Source organism: Melanaphis sacchari, unplaced genomic scaffold, assembly GCF_002803265.2.
Source record: "Melanaphis sacchari strain LSU unplaced genomic scaffold, SCAv2.0 Contig45_pilon_pilon, whole genome shotgun sequence".
NCBI classification, from domain to species: domain Eukaryota; kingdom Metazoa; phylum Arthropoda; class Insecta; order Hemiptera; family Aphididae; genus Melanaphis; species Melanaphis sacchari.
In genome coordinates, this window is record NW_020271303.1 from 2,253,183 (window position 1) to 2,269,532 (window position 16,350).

Genomic DNA, 16,350 nt, shown 5'->3' on the forward strand with positions numbered 1-16,350 from the left:
GTAACTATATTAAGTGGTATATATATTATATAAATAAATTATGAATAATTTTCTCATCATTATTTTCTAACAATGCACCATAATGACTTAATATAAATACAAACACATTTGGTATTTTTATCGGTTCTTTTTTAATTTGCAATATTTTTACTGTGAAAACATTTAAGAAAAAAAAGGTTACGATATTTAGACATGATCAATAAATTTTACGATTTTAGCCCTTGTCATTTCTTCATTATAGTCTCATTACTCACCTAAAAAATAATTCTTGACAAAATAAATGAACAAACGTTTTAAACTTTTCAAATATTTGAAATGACAAATTTGCTTTAAAAAAAATTCCTTCTTTAAAATATAATGCGAGCAATATTAATAATATAATAAATTATAATATAGGTTTCATAATGTAGTTTAGATAAGCGATATGTAGTGCACGTGTCTCTGCGTAAATCTACATGAATTGTTTTAATAAATTTTAGTATAATATTCGCATAACAAACTATTCGATACGCCAAATGATTCTCATTACTTATATGATGATAAAATATATTTTATAGTTTAATATTCGACAATTTAAAAATAAAATAATGTAATACAGGGTTACGTTTTTTGGGATGTTTGAGTTAAAGTATGCCGCTATGGAAATATTATAGTGCAATATCAGTACCTAGGTATATGTTATTTTAATAACTTAGAAAACTGAGATAATACGCGAGTCGATAACCCCTCTACCCTATTCACCAACTTCGTTGGTGTCCTGTTGCGCATGGAATTGCGTCGAAAACAAACGATAATAATAGAGTTTGTGAAATGGTACTGAACTTCTTATTTTTAAAAATGTTTGGATTTTTAAGCCTACGTAAAGTGTTTGTTTTATGATTTATCCTCCATTTTTGAAGTAAAAGCACAATCGCATGTATGAGTCATAAATCATAATAAAATATTCATTTCAAGTATACACATTATTTACACAATTATTATATTATTAGTATGCCTTATGCCTGTAGCTCATGTTAGTATCGATTATTGAATATTATTGAGATAATTTGGTTCTCTATGACATAATATATATATATTAAAATATACTTTATATTATAGGGATACCTAATTAGTATTTAGAATCTTAATACGTAATATTACAATGATAATAAACATAGCAATGTTTGAGCTTTTATAGTTCATAAAATATTGAATAAAATAAATGCGATGAAGCATATATAAAAACTGATGTATGCACTAAGTTATCGATACAAAGATTTGAATATGTATAAAATTAGAATTAATGATATTCTGAAAATAAAATGGTCAATTGAGATTTAAATGTATAGTTAACTTGCTCAGAAACATAATTATTGTTACATAAAAGTTTTATTTGCATGAAAAAATCATTAAGTATACCTTTAGGATTGCGCTATACCTACATTCTATTATTTGTATAATATTAAACAGATAGGTATGTTATATTTGATTACTTCTATCAAATTTTTAAATGAACTATCCAACTAAAGAAAGTTTACTTAACTTAACATTTTAAGAATAGTTTATGGTTCTTTTTTTTATTTTATAACACATAAATATAAAAATAATTATTTTGATTTAATAATATAATAGATAAAATTAAAATAATCATTACTATTCCATGCACTACGTTTTAATTATCTGTAGACCATTATATATATCCAAATATGTGATTAATAATTATTATAATACGTGAATAATAATTAAATGTACATTTAAACATATTTTATATTAAATTAGTTCTATACAATATTTTTATAGTATTTTCGTTACCTGACTTAATTTTTTTTTTTTTTTTTAATACCGGATAAATACTCTTGATAAAGTTTATTTAACATGAGCCATAACGGTTATAATTTAATACGCTGATAAGGTAAGGATCAGAAAAATTAAAACGTCGACATCGCAGTATCTCTTAATCTATAACTAATCAATAGATGAGTATTTTTAACGTTTTTATCGATCGTTTTTGATGTAAAAGCTGAATATAATATTATTATTACATAATATTATGTCATGTTATGCACTGATGTACACTAGATTATTTTGTTTGAAGGAAAACCTCAATAGTATATAACATATATAGTAGTATTAACTATTTAATAAATTTTCTACGAGTATTGCGATTAAAAATATATTATTAGAGTATCTGAGTGAACATAAAAAATATACTTACATCATATTTTATGTATATTATTAGCAAATTTTTCTAGACCTAGAAAATCTAGACAATTTTAACACAAACACAAATTTTAAAACGTACATACTATTATTATTATCATACTGTACATAATGTAATTCAAATAAATAGATGTTGAAATAAAAATATCTTAATGCCAAATGTTTTTAGGTATTTATAAATATTATTATAAACCAATGACAAAATTTTAGAGTTAAAAACGTAACAGCGCTACCGTAATGTTATTTGAAACACGCGATCGCGTGGATTTTGGCCTTTTATGACCTCAAATATCGATGAATATTCATTACGAATAGGATTAAAACTATTTGTTGAAAAAATAGATGAGTTTATGTAAGACACAAAAACCTAAATTTATGTTACAAGCATTTAGATATCGTAATTTATTTATTTAAGACCTTGCCTAACTATTCATGAATATTTTTAAAATATGTATGTATTTTATATGTGTTGAACGACTTCATAAAAACAACTACCTAATAGTCCTAATAGATTGCATTTCATCGACCGTATAAATAGAATTATCATTATTTAGTGTAATAGATATAAAAGATAAATTATTATTTATATGAACGTATTAAATAATAATTATTGTTACTTCATTTTTTATTTTTTATACTTATGAGCATGAATGGAATTTAAATTAATATTTGTGAACGGTTATCAATTATACACAGTATAAAATGTATACACGTAGGTACCTGAATAAAAATATGATATAATTAGTTGAAATATTTAATTCTGTCGACATTTAATTATATATTTATGAAAAATAAAAACGATTAACCCGATAGTTAGATACGCATTCTTATCTCTATTCGCACCATCGTAATTATTCATTCCATTAAAATTTGTTATACTATAGGTTAATTAGATACATATATTTTTACGATTTTTCATAGATGTTTAATGATATATACATTTACCTACTTAACAAATTTATTTTTGTATTGACAAACTATATTTATTATTACTCTATACTGGTACCTTTAATCTATATTGTTTTCAAATTCATAACATAATTATAGGGTACAGCGGTTTTCAATAATTATCATAATATTATTATTAGTACTCTTGCATAACTGTTTGATCATCTCTTATCTCATTAGCTGATGAGCAAATTGATTAAAAATGTAACAAAAAAAAAACAAAAAATTATTAGGATACAATATATATTTGTTTAATATTCAATTATAAAAATGCGTTTTTGATCATCGTTTCCGAGATTAAATAAATAATGATAATAATAAAAAATACATTCATCTGTAGAATAAAATATAGCTAGCGAATTCATAAAACAAACAATAATATACAATTCCCATGAGAAATTCAGTAAAGGATTTTTTTTTCATCAACATAAAACAGTGTTGTATAAGATGGTATTATATATATATACAGTATACACTTGTGCGTGTTCACATAAATATACATTGTGAAATAAGAATGTAATCCAAAAACGATTGCACTCGAATTACAAATACTGTACAAAATAATTTTTCAACATGTTGGACTTGACGATTTCTGGGTTACAACTTTTAGTTTTTACTAGCTGCAGCTGTATAATATATATCTTGGACATCGTGATAACAATCGAAAACCAGCATATGGAAATCATTGGAATCTTTTGGTTTTTCGCCAGACCCGTTAGTGCATATATATTATAAACAATTAACTGGCAGTATCGAGTAGAATATGTCGGTTGAGAGGTGTGAGCGAACGTTTGAAACGCTCAGCAAACTTACGAAATAGAACCGGCCATGGAAGTTGGGTCGAAAACGTTGTCGCACGATCGACGGCGTGAAATAAACACGACACAATTAGAGTAAAGCGTACTAAAGATTTTTTATCGAATCGCAAAATATTAAAAAAATAAGTTATATTTTACGATGTTTGGAACTTTTATCGTGTATAATATATACCGGCTGACGACTTTGTGGTTTAACGTTACACTGCACCGTATCTACTATCATAATAAATATATAGAGCAGATATCATAAGTGTGGCCACCATGGAGTATAATATATTGTTATCGATCCGAATAGCAAATTTTATCTGAAGAATGATAAAACGAGTATGTAGTAATATTTCAAACGTGGTCGGGAAAAAAACATTTTACATAATTATAATTAGTTATGTGTTATTAAATCATATAGTTTAAGACGATACTTTTTTTACCATTTGTCGAATATCAAGCGTATATAGGTAGGTATACCTTAATACAACATTAAATAATAATAATAATATTTTAAAATGTAGTTTGTTTCGCGATAATAATCATTTAACTTTGCCGCAACGCGATTGACTATGATCCATATCTGTACATTTTACGTTCAATTTTAATTGTATACGTTTTAAATACCACACGTACAGTGAAGCGGCACAGAGACAGTCTGTTTTTCACCAAATGTGTCCACAAGAAAAACGAGGAAAAAAAATTATTTATTCAAACAACTATCTATCTGTGGTTTACCGCCCGCGTGTCAACAGCGATCGTCCGCGAGGCCTACGATCGTAGTCGAAATAATAACCAACGTCAACGATTGACTGATTGACTGACAGCACTCGGCGTGTGAAACGAAATAAAAAACAAAAAAAAAAAAAACACTCGAAAAATGGTTTAGTTTTGTCGTCGATTAAATAATAATATACAACAGTACTATAAATTATTACGCGACCGCTCGTCTTGTCACACACGCCCGTCATATACGTGTAGACAACACACAAACGCTGCTCATACTCGGCAATGCATAATAATAATAATAATAATAATATTGGATCACATAAATAATGGTGTGACTATTCTAAATAATACGAAACCGGCGAAACGCGTTTATCTGTCGTCGACGTTATTATAGGTTACAACATTATTGTAATATTATATATAAATAAATATGTATATTGTATATTATTATATTGACAAAAATTGATAACGGTATTTAAAAAAAAAAATCCGTCTTCTCTGGTGGTGATTTAACAATTAATTTATATTTTAAACATATTCAAAATTATGTACTTAGATGGTTGACTCATACCGTTCTATGTTTAATAAATAGAAAAATAAATATTATGCAATGGTGCAAAAATTAGTTTTTATTTTTTTTATTATTTTGGTTATCAAAAACGAAGTGACTTATAATTTATGCTAAGATTTCACTTGAAAATCATATAATATTTAAAAAAATATTTTATCAAAAATATAATATAATCATAAATATTGAATGTATCTCTTTAACCCTTACTACAGTTTTTCACACCTTCCTGCAATCGATAATTAATCGTAGATATAAGATAATATAGATAAACATGCAACGATTATTATAATATAACATAATACTTCTCACGTAAAAATTGAGATGTTACTAGAATTGTTTTTTTATAAGCTAGTTTTTATTATTGTTTGACTCAAAATTAAATAATCTATTAAAATTGTATCTGTCAGTAGATTCTGACGTTCATTAAGGTTTTATTCGAGTTCCAATTTTATTATTTCGGTGGTTAACATATAGGTTACAAGGGTTCATTTTTTATGGTTAAAAGTCCTAATTTTAATAGTTACACGTATATTATCGGTTATCGATTTTTATGGACGCTCATTGATTGATTAAAAAATAGTATAAGCATTAGGAAAATCAATTAATTACAACTTGTTTTTATCCAGTTTTATCTTAACGCAACTTTCCTTCTGATAACGATTTCATATTATAATGTACTTTTGAGATATTTATGTTGATAGTCATGTAATACTTAAATCGAATAACTAACTAATACAATAATATAATGATTAATCAAAGTCACATTAAGCTGTCTGCAATCTGCCACATGCCTATAAATAATATATAATTAATGACATTTTTTTCCTAATTCATCAACCACTTCATATTGTCGAATAAATAACTATGATATATATGAGACATATATCAGAAGTCTTTGAAATAATAAATTTAAATATTTTTCCTTCTCTAAATGGAATTATATATACATCAGTAGATCATTTAAATAATGGTCGAGATATGTACCACTTTTTTGATAATGTTAGTCCCCAAAAAATTTAACCAAAAGTCTGCTAATAATCGTGACTATATGACCGTTACCGCGATTAACAAAACACAGCTGAATAGCTGATCATACAATTCCAAAGTAAAATCACCCGTAGTTCATAGGTTAGCAAAAAAAATTAAGAATTTAAAATACTATCAAAAATAACAGATTCTAAAACTATTGTGTATCACAACTTTTAATTATTATGTCATACTTTTATCTACACCATGATATAAAATGTTCATTAAAAAAAAAAAATATTATTATCCAATGTTTCCTCCGTGAGTTCTAGAAAATTTATAGAAATACACTTTTCCCCCTGAACCATAATAAATAAATTATTATGTATAATAATAATTGATTATATATATGACCCACTGTTTTTATAACCTATTAAACCTATTAGCTATGTGCGATTTACTATCTGTTACTATCTGCAATACTCATGCTATTCGACGGAATGATTTAAACGTAGGAATACCATAGAAATACATATAATACGATGTAATTTATTATAATTAAAACAATATGATATCATATATTTATTATTTACTAATTCATTCCGTACATATCATTTCTTTTAAACAGTATATCATGTGTAATGAACATCATAATCCGTATCTGTTAGCAATGTATACCATCATGTATTATTACGATCCTCGGCATAATTCTAATATTACATATAATTTAGGTATTATAAGAAATATGTATTAAGTATTTAACATACAAAAGCATTTAATTCGGATGCGTGATATTACATTAACTGTTTGAATATATTTTGTTAGATATCAATACAAATTTCCCCCATAAATTGATTATTACAGAATTATTTTAAAAACACATACAAAGCTTTTTTTAAGTTCATCCAGTTAAAGTTAACAAAAAAATTGGAACTGCCTATCAACTATAATGAACTTATGTTTTTATAATACCATATCGTTAACCATAATAATAATAGCGTGAGCAGTAAAAAGTAATTTAACAAACACAAGAACGACAAAACACCCTGTTAAATAAAAGAGATACAAATGTATTCGTTTATTTGATATTGCTTTTATCTGTACCAATAATGTTGAAAACAATTATGCCGCAATTCATAATGTATAATTGATGAGCGTAAATCTAAACAGGAATGATTACGTACTGCTTTACATATGTGTATTGCTTGTGTAGAGAATTTAACTCTCGCGCTGAATCGAATCGTCTTATAATATGTAACGCGGAAATGTGCATGGTAAAGTGTTAAGTTGTTAATAATGGAAAATGGCGTTTAAATATATTGACGTCATAACATAATATTATTGTAATAGTGGAAGTACTTATAAAAATATAAATGTCATATATCAGTATTAGTAATTATATTAGATATTGCACCGAGACATTGGTTTTTTATATTTTGGACGACGCAATTATAAAAATCGGCAAACAACCACGATCGCTATAAATTTGTCGTCTGCGTACGATGCAGACGTAATAATTTTATTGGTAAGTACATACATTTTACATGAATTTAATAATATATAGTGCATAACATATCGTGGTAAATGTACCGATATTATAAATTAACATTTGGATCGCGAAAACAGGTCACAATATTTTTATTTCGCGTCATTTAAGTCGAGACGTCTGGAGTCGACTACCGATCTGACGAATAAATAAGTACGCGACAATATCATATTATTTATACAGCCAGACGACGGACCAACCCCTTTGGAAAACTTATCTGCGGCTGGAACCGCAGACCTGTGCCACGGTCTCATAATTTTCGAAGACCACGGGTCTCGTGCTTCGAGTATTTTTTATTACACGGCGCGTATAATATGGGGTACCCAACCTATATAATATTATACTTACCATTTTTGTGTAAAGAATATATGAATCGTATAAACGAAATATTCTAATAATATCTGCAATAGTGCATAATATATACATAATAACTTTAGTAAGTAATGTGCTAGTATAAATATATAATATGTATAAAATACGAGGGCATAAAATATCTGTAATTTCAAACTTGTATAATATTAAAATAAGACCAATCCGGTATGCAAGTATAATATTATTATCTTTGGTTATACAAAATAATATAATACCTTCGCTTGCCCGCTTCGGAGCAGCAAATCAAATATGTTATCTAAATTTTTCAGGATTAATGTCTAAAGTTTTCGTGGTTACGTCGTAGGTTGCAACATAAAACAGCGCGTGGATACATATCCACAAAAAAAAGCGTTTTTCTACGACGGGAAACGCGATTTTTCGTTTTAGATTTCAAATCGTCGTCGCCGACTGATATCGGTTATCTTAACCAACCAGTGTCGGATTTAGCAGGTTAGTGCAGTGCAACAAGGCCTTTTTTTTAAAAAGAAATATTATTACTGACAATATTATAATATCTTTGTCTGAAATTCAAACAAATATATTATGTAGTACGAAATACGGAGATAATTAGTACACGGTGAACTTATAAGACGTCGTGGTCGTTTACTCGTTTATAAGTTGCTGCTAGAGTAACCTATAGCTCGGTTTATCATAGATACGGTTGCCGAATCATTTGAAAACGATGTTTCCTGTCAGAATCGGATATTATATGTCGTTTAACATTTGTGCGTTGCACATTAAACTAGCGGTTGTTCACAGCAATATTAATACGCATCTTTTTCTGTTTTCGGTAGGAACTCCATGAGTCACACCACCAAGATTGCAGGTCGTACGTATCGCAAGCCAACCAAAATAATATTGTACTCTATAACATATGGTTGTGTCAAAAATCGTTTGTCTTATCTAGAACGTAATATTGGGCAGGTAGGTCGATCATTATGTTATGAATTCGTATAAATTGTAATGTGCTCATTCAATACACGCATAAATTCATAATATTTAATAAAAACGCGTTACAAGAACTGTAGCTACTATACGCCAAAATTATAGAATATCCTTATATTTTAAATTGTATTTTTTTTTTAACATGTATGATGAGATCGAGGCCTTGATACCTATATAAATGTTCGGACCTTAGATGGTGCATTGTGGTGGCCTGCGCACCAAAAGCAAAAGATAAAATAAAAATTAAGACTTGTTACTTAAATGCTGACTCTCTCTCCTCCCCACAAAAAAAAAAAAAAAAAAAAGAAACTTCGATTTATTATTATGAGTATAATATAAAATTTGTGATTCAATAGAAAAATTAGATGAAATTTAAATTAAAATTGGAAGAAATGTTCGATGTTCTCGTTTTTTCAAACATGGGAAAAACGACAACCCCAGGCATGGTGGAATTTCACCTAATATTATATTCAATTTTAGACTTGAATATTCATGTTACTTTGTAAACTCCAAGGCAAAAAAAATCATTTCTTAAGTTATAATGACGATAAAATATGTATTTAAAAACTGTTTGAAACTAAAGGTTCACTGAAAATAAAATTCTAAATCGTCTCATGGTAAAGTATTACGTGGTATTCTTATATATAATATTATACAACAGCACTATTTATAATGGTTTGTTCTAGGCTTTAGAAGATTTAAAATTTCATTAGTACTACAGCTGATGACTCGCAAATGACGGGGTAGCCCGGTCGGGTTATTATCGTACGTGTGTGGATCGTTTATTTTCGCTACCGCACGTACGTATACATAGTACTCCTAATAATGTGTTTACTATTCAAACAAACCATCAAACAAACAAACAGACGGTCAAACGAAAAAATTCACTGTCGGTCCTAATCCTCGACCGCGCACATTAACCGCGTGTGCGTAGAGAGTAGCCCCATTATGTTGTTATTTTTATTGTATTGCAATGGAAATTTATTATTCGTTTTAAAAAGGAATCGAGTGGGTTATTTTGTCAGTCCATCGGAATATTATTATTATTATTATTTATTAATATTATTAGGGAGAACGTGGTTTAATCGGTTTAGACCAGAATAAAATTTGAAGTAGTATTGTATTATAATATACCTAAATATCAAATTAACGTTTCCATAAGAAAAATAATGAAAAATTCGATAAACAAATTATTATTATGTTATAAATTAAATTAAATTAAAAAATAGCAATATGTATGATGTAGATCTAGTTATTTACTTAATTATAATATATTTAAATACTGTGATGTAGGTTATAGTTGTGTAGCATAACATATGTGAAAATCCGACATAACTATTTCGTTTTAGTTGTTAAATTACTAATTATATTGATTTCTTTTAATCTTCGGACATATATTATACCATGGTCAGTATTTTTTTTCTATCTATTGTTATAGATCATAGTTAAACGAGTAAAATTATATTTATTTTACCATAGATTGTTTTTAACTATCAACAATTTATAAATTTATAATATTTTAAATATTTATTAAAAATTAAAAATTACAGATGTTACAAATATTTGTATATTCAAACTTACTATGATATTCCATGATAAAACTTAAAAAATATTTTACTCATTGGAAAATCAATAATGATAAAATTAATAATATTAGTTCAAAAAATATTAATAATAATCGATTATGTTATATATCATAGTAAAATTAATTTAATTTGTATTTAATAAATAAGATATTACATTTAAATAATGAAGATATTTATTCTTAAAATATCAAAAATAATTTGTTCAAGTTTAAAATTTTCGTGTAGCAGATTAAATTAATAAACTATAAAATCCTAATGATTTTATAATTTTATATAGCATCAATAGAATTTTTTTATATTTAATTAATTTTATCAAACCAAGTAACTTGTCATATAAGAATTATCAAAAAAAAAAAAAATATTATATTACCTATTATTATTGTATATCCAAAATATTTATTACAATATAAATTAATTGCTACAAGTTCAAAGTATTTGCATACAAATTATAATAATTTTTAGGAAATTCATAAAATATATTTTACTTTATTTTAATATTAAATTACACTTCTACTCCGATTAAAAATTTTAGGACATCCGGGGATAACTATCTCATGCAAGCATATCACGTCTCAATTAATCATCCAATAATTTTTTTAATGATTAAATATTAATGTTTTATTTCGTTTTGTTTTATTTAACTTTTTCATTCTAAAAATAATAAAAGGTAGTAATTATCGCTTTCCACCCGACGTGCAGACACAGCGAACCGGTATTTCAAATAGCTTTCGAATCGGTCATTAGAATTGGGACCACATGTACTTTGCAGTCATTTAACTCTTTTTATTTTTTATTGCATATACACGAGAGACCGCTGACTAAAGAGTTGCATTGAATGCATTTTATATATGTATACGCTCAGATATATATTATATTGTAGACTGTTAACGAAATATTATAATTGTTTGTACATTTACCACGGTAATAGTATACATCTTAATAAACTAGTTTAAATTATTTATTTTTGACTTTTCAGCTATAACTAAACGTTTACACGTTTATTTAGTAGTATGCTATATATATAATGGCTATATGATTTTAATAAATTGTCGGGATTTCTGAAAGATTAACGATTGTATTATCGCGATTTAAGTTGATAAAATAATATTAATTAAAACCTAACCCGTAGGTCTAATATCAAACGAGATTTTCCAAGTCTATGTTTAATTCGCTGCACTTTTAGAAGAAGCGATTTGTCTTCATTATCAGTTCTATTTATTTCGTATAGGTAACAAAAAAAAAAAAAAAATTTGATATTTATTTTTATGTCTTTATAAATCGCCTGAAATATTTTATCATGCATAACTTAATGAGTATGAACACGTATTTACTTAGAACTACAAAATAATAATAATAATGATACATGATAAATAAAAGTCAAATCTTACCTTGAACGGATTGTTATGAAATTCTGGATGAAGAATATTTTAATATATGAATGAAGTTCAAACAAATAATTATGATTAAAATACACTTTATTAGGTTTACATAGAATCGTAAAAAAACGAATGAATAAATTAACAAAAAAACACAAAACACTGACAAAATATATTTTCACGTAAAAAAATCGTTTTATTAAAATTGTCTTTTACATAAAAAATAATAATAATAAAATAAAATAATGATCACTTATATAAATAATATTTTAATACAATAATTATATCGCGTTCGAAGTTAGCGATTAAAAAAAAAATATATATATATTTGTATGTATGTAATTATTGTCACACGTTGTTAAAAAAAAAAAAAAAAAAATTGTAACGACAATAACAATTAAATATTTTCCGCACAAAATACACCTTGATCGCAATGCGACGATAAGGTTGTGTAAGATAATTTTTATAATATTATTATTACGATGCGAGTACAACCGTCGGACGTATCGGAAGTTAAAATATTATTCTGTCATCATGAATCGTACCACGCGGGCGAGACGGATGGACGATTTTCGATTCGGCGTTGGTTTTAAAAAAAAAAAAAAAATTTTGAAAATTGTTTTCGCTTGAAATGCTGTGTCTTACGCGTACGAGGCGCTGTGTCGCGCGGGGCAGACGCGTCGTGTCGCCGTTCAAGTGACACTGTAACGTATCCGCCGCCGTTACAATATAGTATTAAATTTCCCGCGATAACACGACGACGACGATATCGCGATTATGGTGCAATGGATCGTTGGTGTGTGTGCGCGCGCCACGCTGTACACGACGCTACTACCACCTATGCTGCCGCCGCGCCCGACTAGCCAGCCAGTGGGTCGTACCGGCGCCCGATCGCACACGTGCAATCGGCACCGGGCGCGTGCGCGTCTTCTGGCCGCCGCCATAGGTACTCGCGTTTTTCTCTGCAGGTCTGCCGACCTCCACGCCGGTTTTGATCTCACAGCCCGTTCGATTTCCGCTCGCTTTTCACCGGTTCCGCGTCCGGAAACCAGTCCGAAACACTCCCGGGGGGAAACGCGTCATAAAATACTACTGCATGTAATATCGCTGTACGAACAATGGCGAGCGATCTAATGAAAACAATAAGTTAAGTTAAGCGAACGCGACATTGTTAAGTTTAGTAGTAAATTGTTTGCAAATAATAAATTTAACTCGTTCATTTTAAACATATCGGTGAAACGATTATTGGGTTAACTCGGTTTAAAAAAAAAAAAAAAGTCTACTTTTTTTTTTAATTATTAGAGCATGGATAAATTATCCATTGCACAATCTTTTACAACTCTGTTTAGTCATGAAAAAATAACAAAATAATACAAATATCGGATAGTATAATATAATATTATACTCGTATTAACATTTCTTTAATTAAAAAAATTGTTATAATATAAAGTGTAAAAAGGTTCTTGGTGGTGAGGAGGTGAAATGGTAATCCATGGTTAGCACGTCACAATCACATTCCAATATAATTATGACTATTACTGTTATCAGGTAGACATAACAATGTTAATACGAAAATACCATAACATAAAGTATATATTACGAGTAGATACTATTGTAATTTATAAGTATAATAAATTTGGTTATTTGAAACAAATAGCTGTACAACTATGGGCACCTTATCAGAACGTCTTCCCTTGTTCAGTTCCAAATATTCTACACATCACATTTATTTATTGAATCTAATGTACCATGTCTAATAGATTGTAATCACTAATCATATTTATTACTAAAAAAAAAAGATGCAGAATATAATATACGTTATATAGAGAATATAATTTTGTTGGCAACAGTTTCAACAGACGGTTAATTTATCAATAATTATGATACGTATTTATTTGTGTATCATTAAAATTGGTTATTTATATGGTAAATTCAATATATATATCACGGTTCTTCCAAAAACAATAATTGTGGTACTGCGCATTGTCTCGGACTGTACTTACTACTTATATCATACATTACTCTGGTATAAGATCGGGTACGTGTTAAAATGTTATGATTAATATAATTTTAGGGTCAGTTAATGTAGTATAAGATATATTTACATATCAGTCTCATCCATGAAACTTACTTCGAAGTTGGATGGAAAGTTGTGTAGTAATGCGTACTTTCCGTTAAGCATTAAGTATATAGACGGTAGGTAACATTATTCAATTGTCATTTATTCGTAAAAAACTCAGTTTACAACTCAGTTCAATGATTATTTTTGAAAAAATCTATTTACAAAAGTATATAGGTACGTATAAACGTAATCAATATCTCGGTAAAATATTAACTGGTAAAACTAGTCCACTAACGGTTTACTTTTCATTCGAAAATCGACATATCATATTAAATAAACCATATAAACACAACAGATATTTATGCTATTATTTAATTGTATAACACTATAATATGAAATACATTATACAGCATAATATTAGTTTTATATGTTTTTTTTACCATTTTAAAAGTCTTATACGACTCTATTCATTGATTGTAATATAATTAGACAAAAATAAAATTATCCTATTTATTTTTTTTTTAAATAAGATCAAACTTTTTATCACAGTTAGAATTATTGTTTTAATTAAAATAAGGAACTGGTTAGTTGTGTTTAGAGAAAATCAATTAACTAAGTCGAAACTCTTATGTATTATACTTTCTCGTTCTCTCTTAAACCATTCCACATTAGTCTATAAGTAGGTACATTCTTTCAAATATTTATTTTTTATTATTATTATGAATTATTATTAAGTGTTTTTTTCCTCGACATTGTGACATAGTTATAACCAGACAGTTCTTATATAATATTACTAGTATCAGTTATCACCTTCAATGCTTTTTAATTGACATTCAGTATTCATATATAGGTAGTTATAATTTTTGTCTATAGGCACATTCAGACAGTACTAATTTTACTCAAAAAAGGGTTTCTATTTTTATATATAATATGAATAAAATATGAACTACGAAAAAAATAGTAAATAAATTATTATTTTTAATTAAAATCGTTATGGTAAAAAAGTACCTAAATAAAGATGAAAAATCATAATGGGACTAAAAACGGATACATTCCAATCCATATATATATATATAATAAGAACAATTTTAAGATATTTTCAGGTAAGAAGGTTTACAGTAAAATTATAAAACTCAATAGAAAGGGTAAATGTTACATATTGTCACATTGCGTTCATTGTGTTATGTACGTGTATATGCACTCTAAATTCATTCTATTTGGAACGAGCCGTCGGATATTTTCTCGTAATCACAGAACACTGCAGTTTAAACCAACAATTGAACGTTGCTATTCTAATATTATATGTAACTATAATATGAATACTAAATTCTTTATACCTACTCTTTATAATATATTATGGTTATAATGTGTATGTTTTTTCTATAGACTCGTTATCGCGGTAGATTCATAGAATACATAGGATGCATTTTACGATCTCGTTTAAACCACGCACACCATTTAAACATAAAATGCATTGGCTTGTCTTTATATAATGTAATTAATTATAAAAACCGTATAGGTTTGAAATATTTAATGCAAATGTATCAACGCTGATATTCAAACAATACACACAATTTATTATATTATTATATATTGCAGAACTAGCCACGACGGCCATCGGGCGATTCGTGGTACAAGTTTTATTTCCTCGGCAATCTCTTACCATTCCTAAACTATATGGATGAAACAACAGTTTCATAAGTTATAAATCGTAATATATATAATAATTATATTCATATTAATGACCAAATAATCTCGTTTTTAATTTTTTTTTAACTAATCTTTTCCTAAATGTAGATATATTTTGATATGTTATAATCGAATGTTCAGTGAAAGTTGTTTTTATTTTTGTAGAAGTATAATAATGGATATATTATAGACTATGAATAATGAATATATAGTCTATGGAATTTAACTATAAAAGTATAAAACCTAATACGTTATATGTTATAGTGAATACATGAATTTGTGCAACATAAAAACTGCAGTAACCACTGGTTATCGAACGGTCAATGGTTCCATTTTAAACTCTAGTACCTATCGCGTCAAAGAACATTTTTCGGTTCAAGTTTTCCTCGGTAAAGAACAGTCACTGGATTCGGGATCTAGTTTGCACCAACCACGGTACAAATGGAGATTGGTATCCTTTATCTACTCCTTTCTGTTGGAGCCGGTCGTGTATGAAATCGTTTTCATTGGTCAAATAACGATCTTGATATAAATGTGTATTACACACACACATACACA

At 27.5% G+C, this 16,350-nt stretch overlaps 1 protein-coding gene across 1 annotated transcript in view; it reads right to left on the reverse strand.

Moving 5' to 3' along the window:
- Positions 1-12,236, reverse strand: part of LOC112598161 (BMP-binding endothelial regulator protein) — a 68,148-nt gene extending 55,912 nt beyond the window's left edge. Inside the window, exon 1 of the mRNA XM_025344538.1 lies at positions 12,054-12,236. The gene's annotated coding sequence lies outside the window, so the exon portion shown is untranslated. The remainder of the gene's footprint in view (positions 1-12,053) is intronic.
- Positions 12,237-16,350: the final 4,114 nt, after the last annotated feature.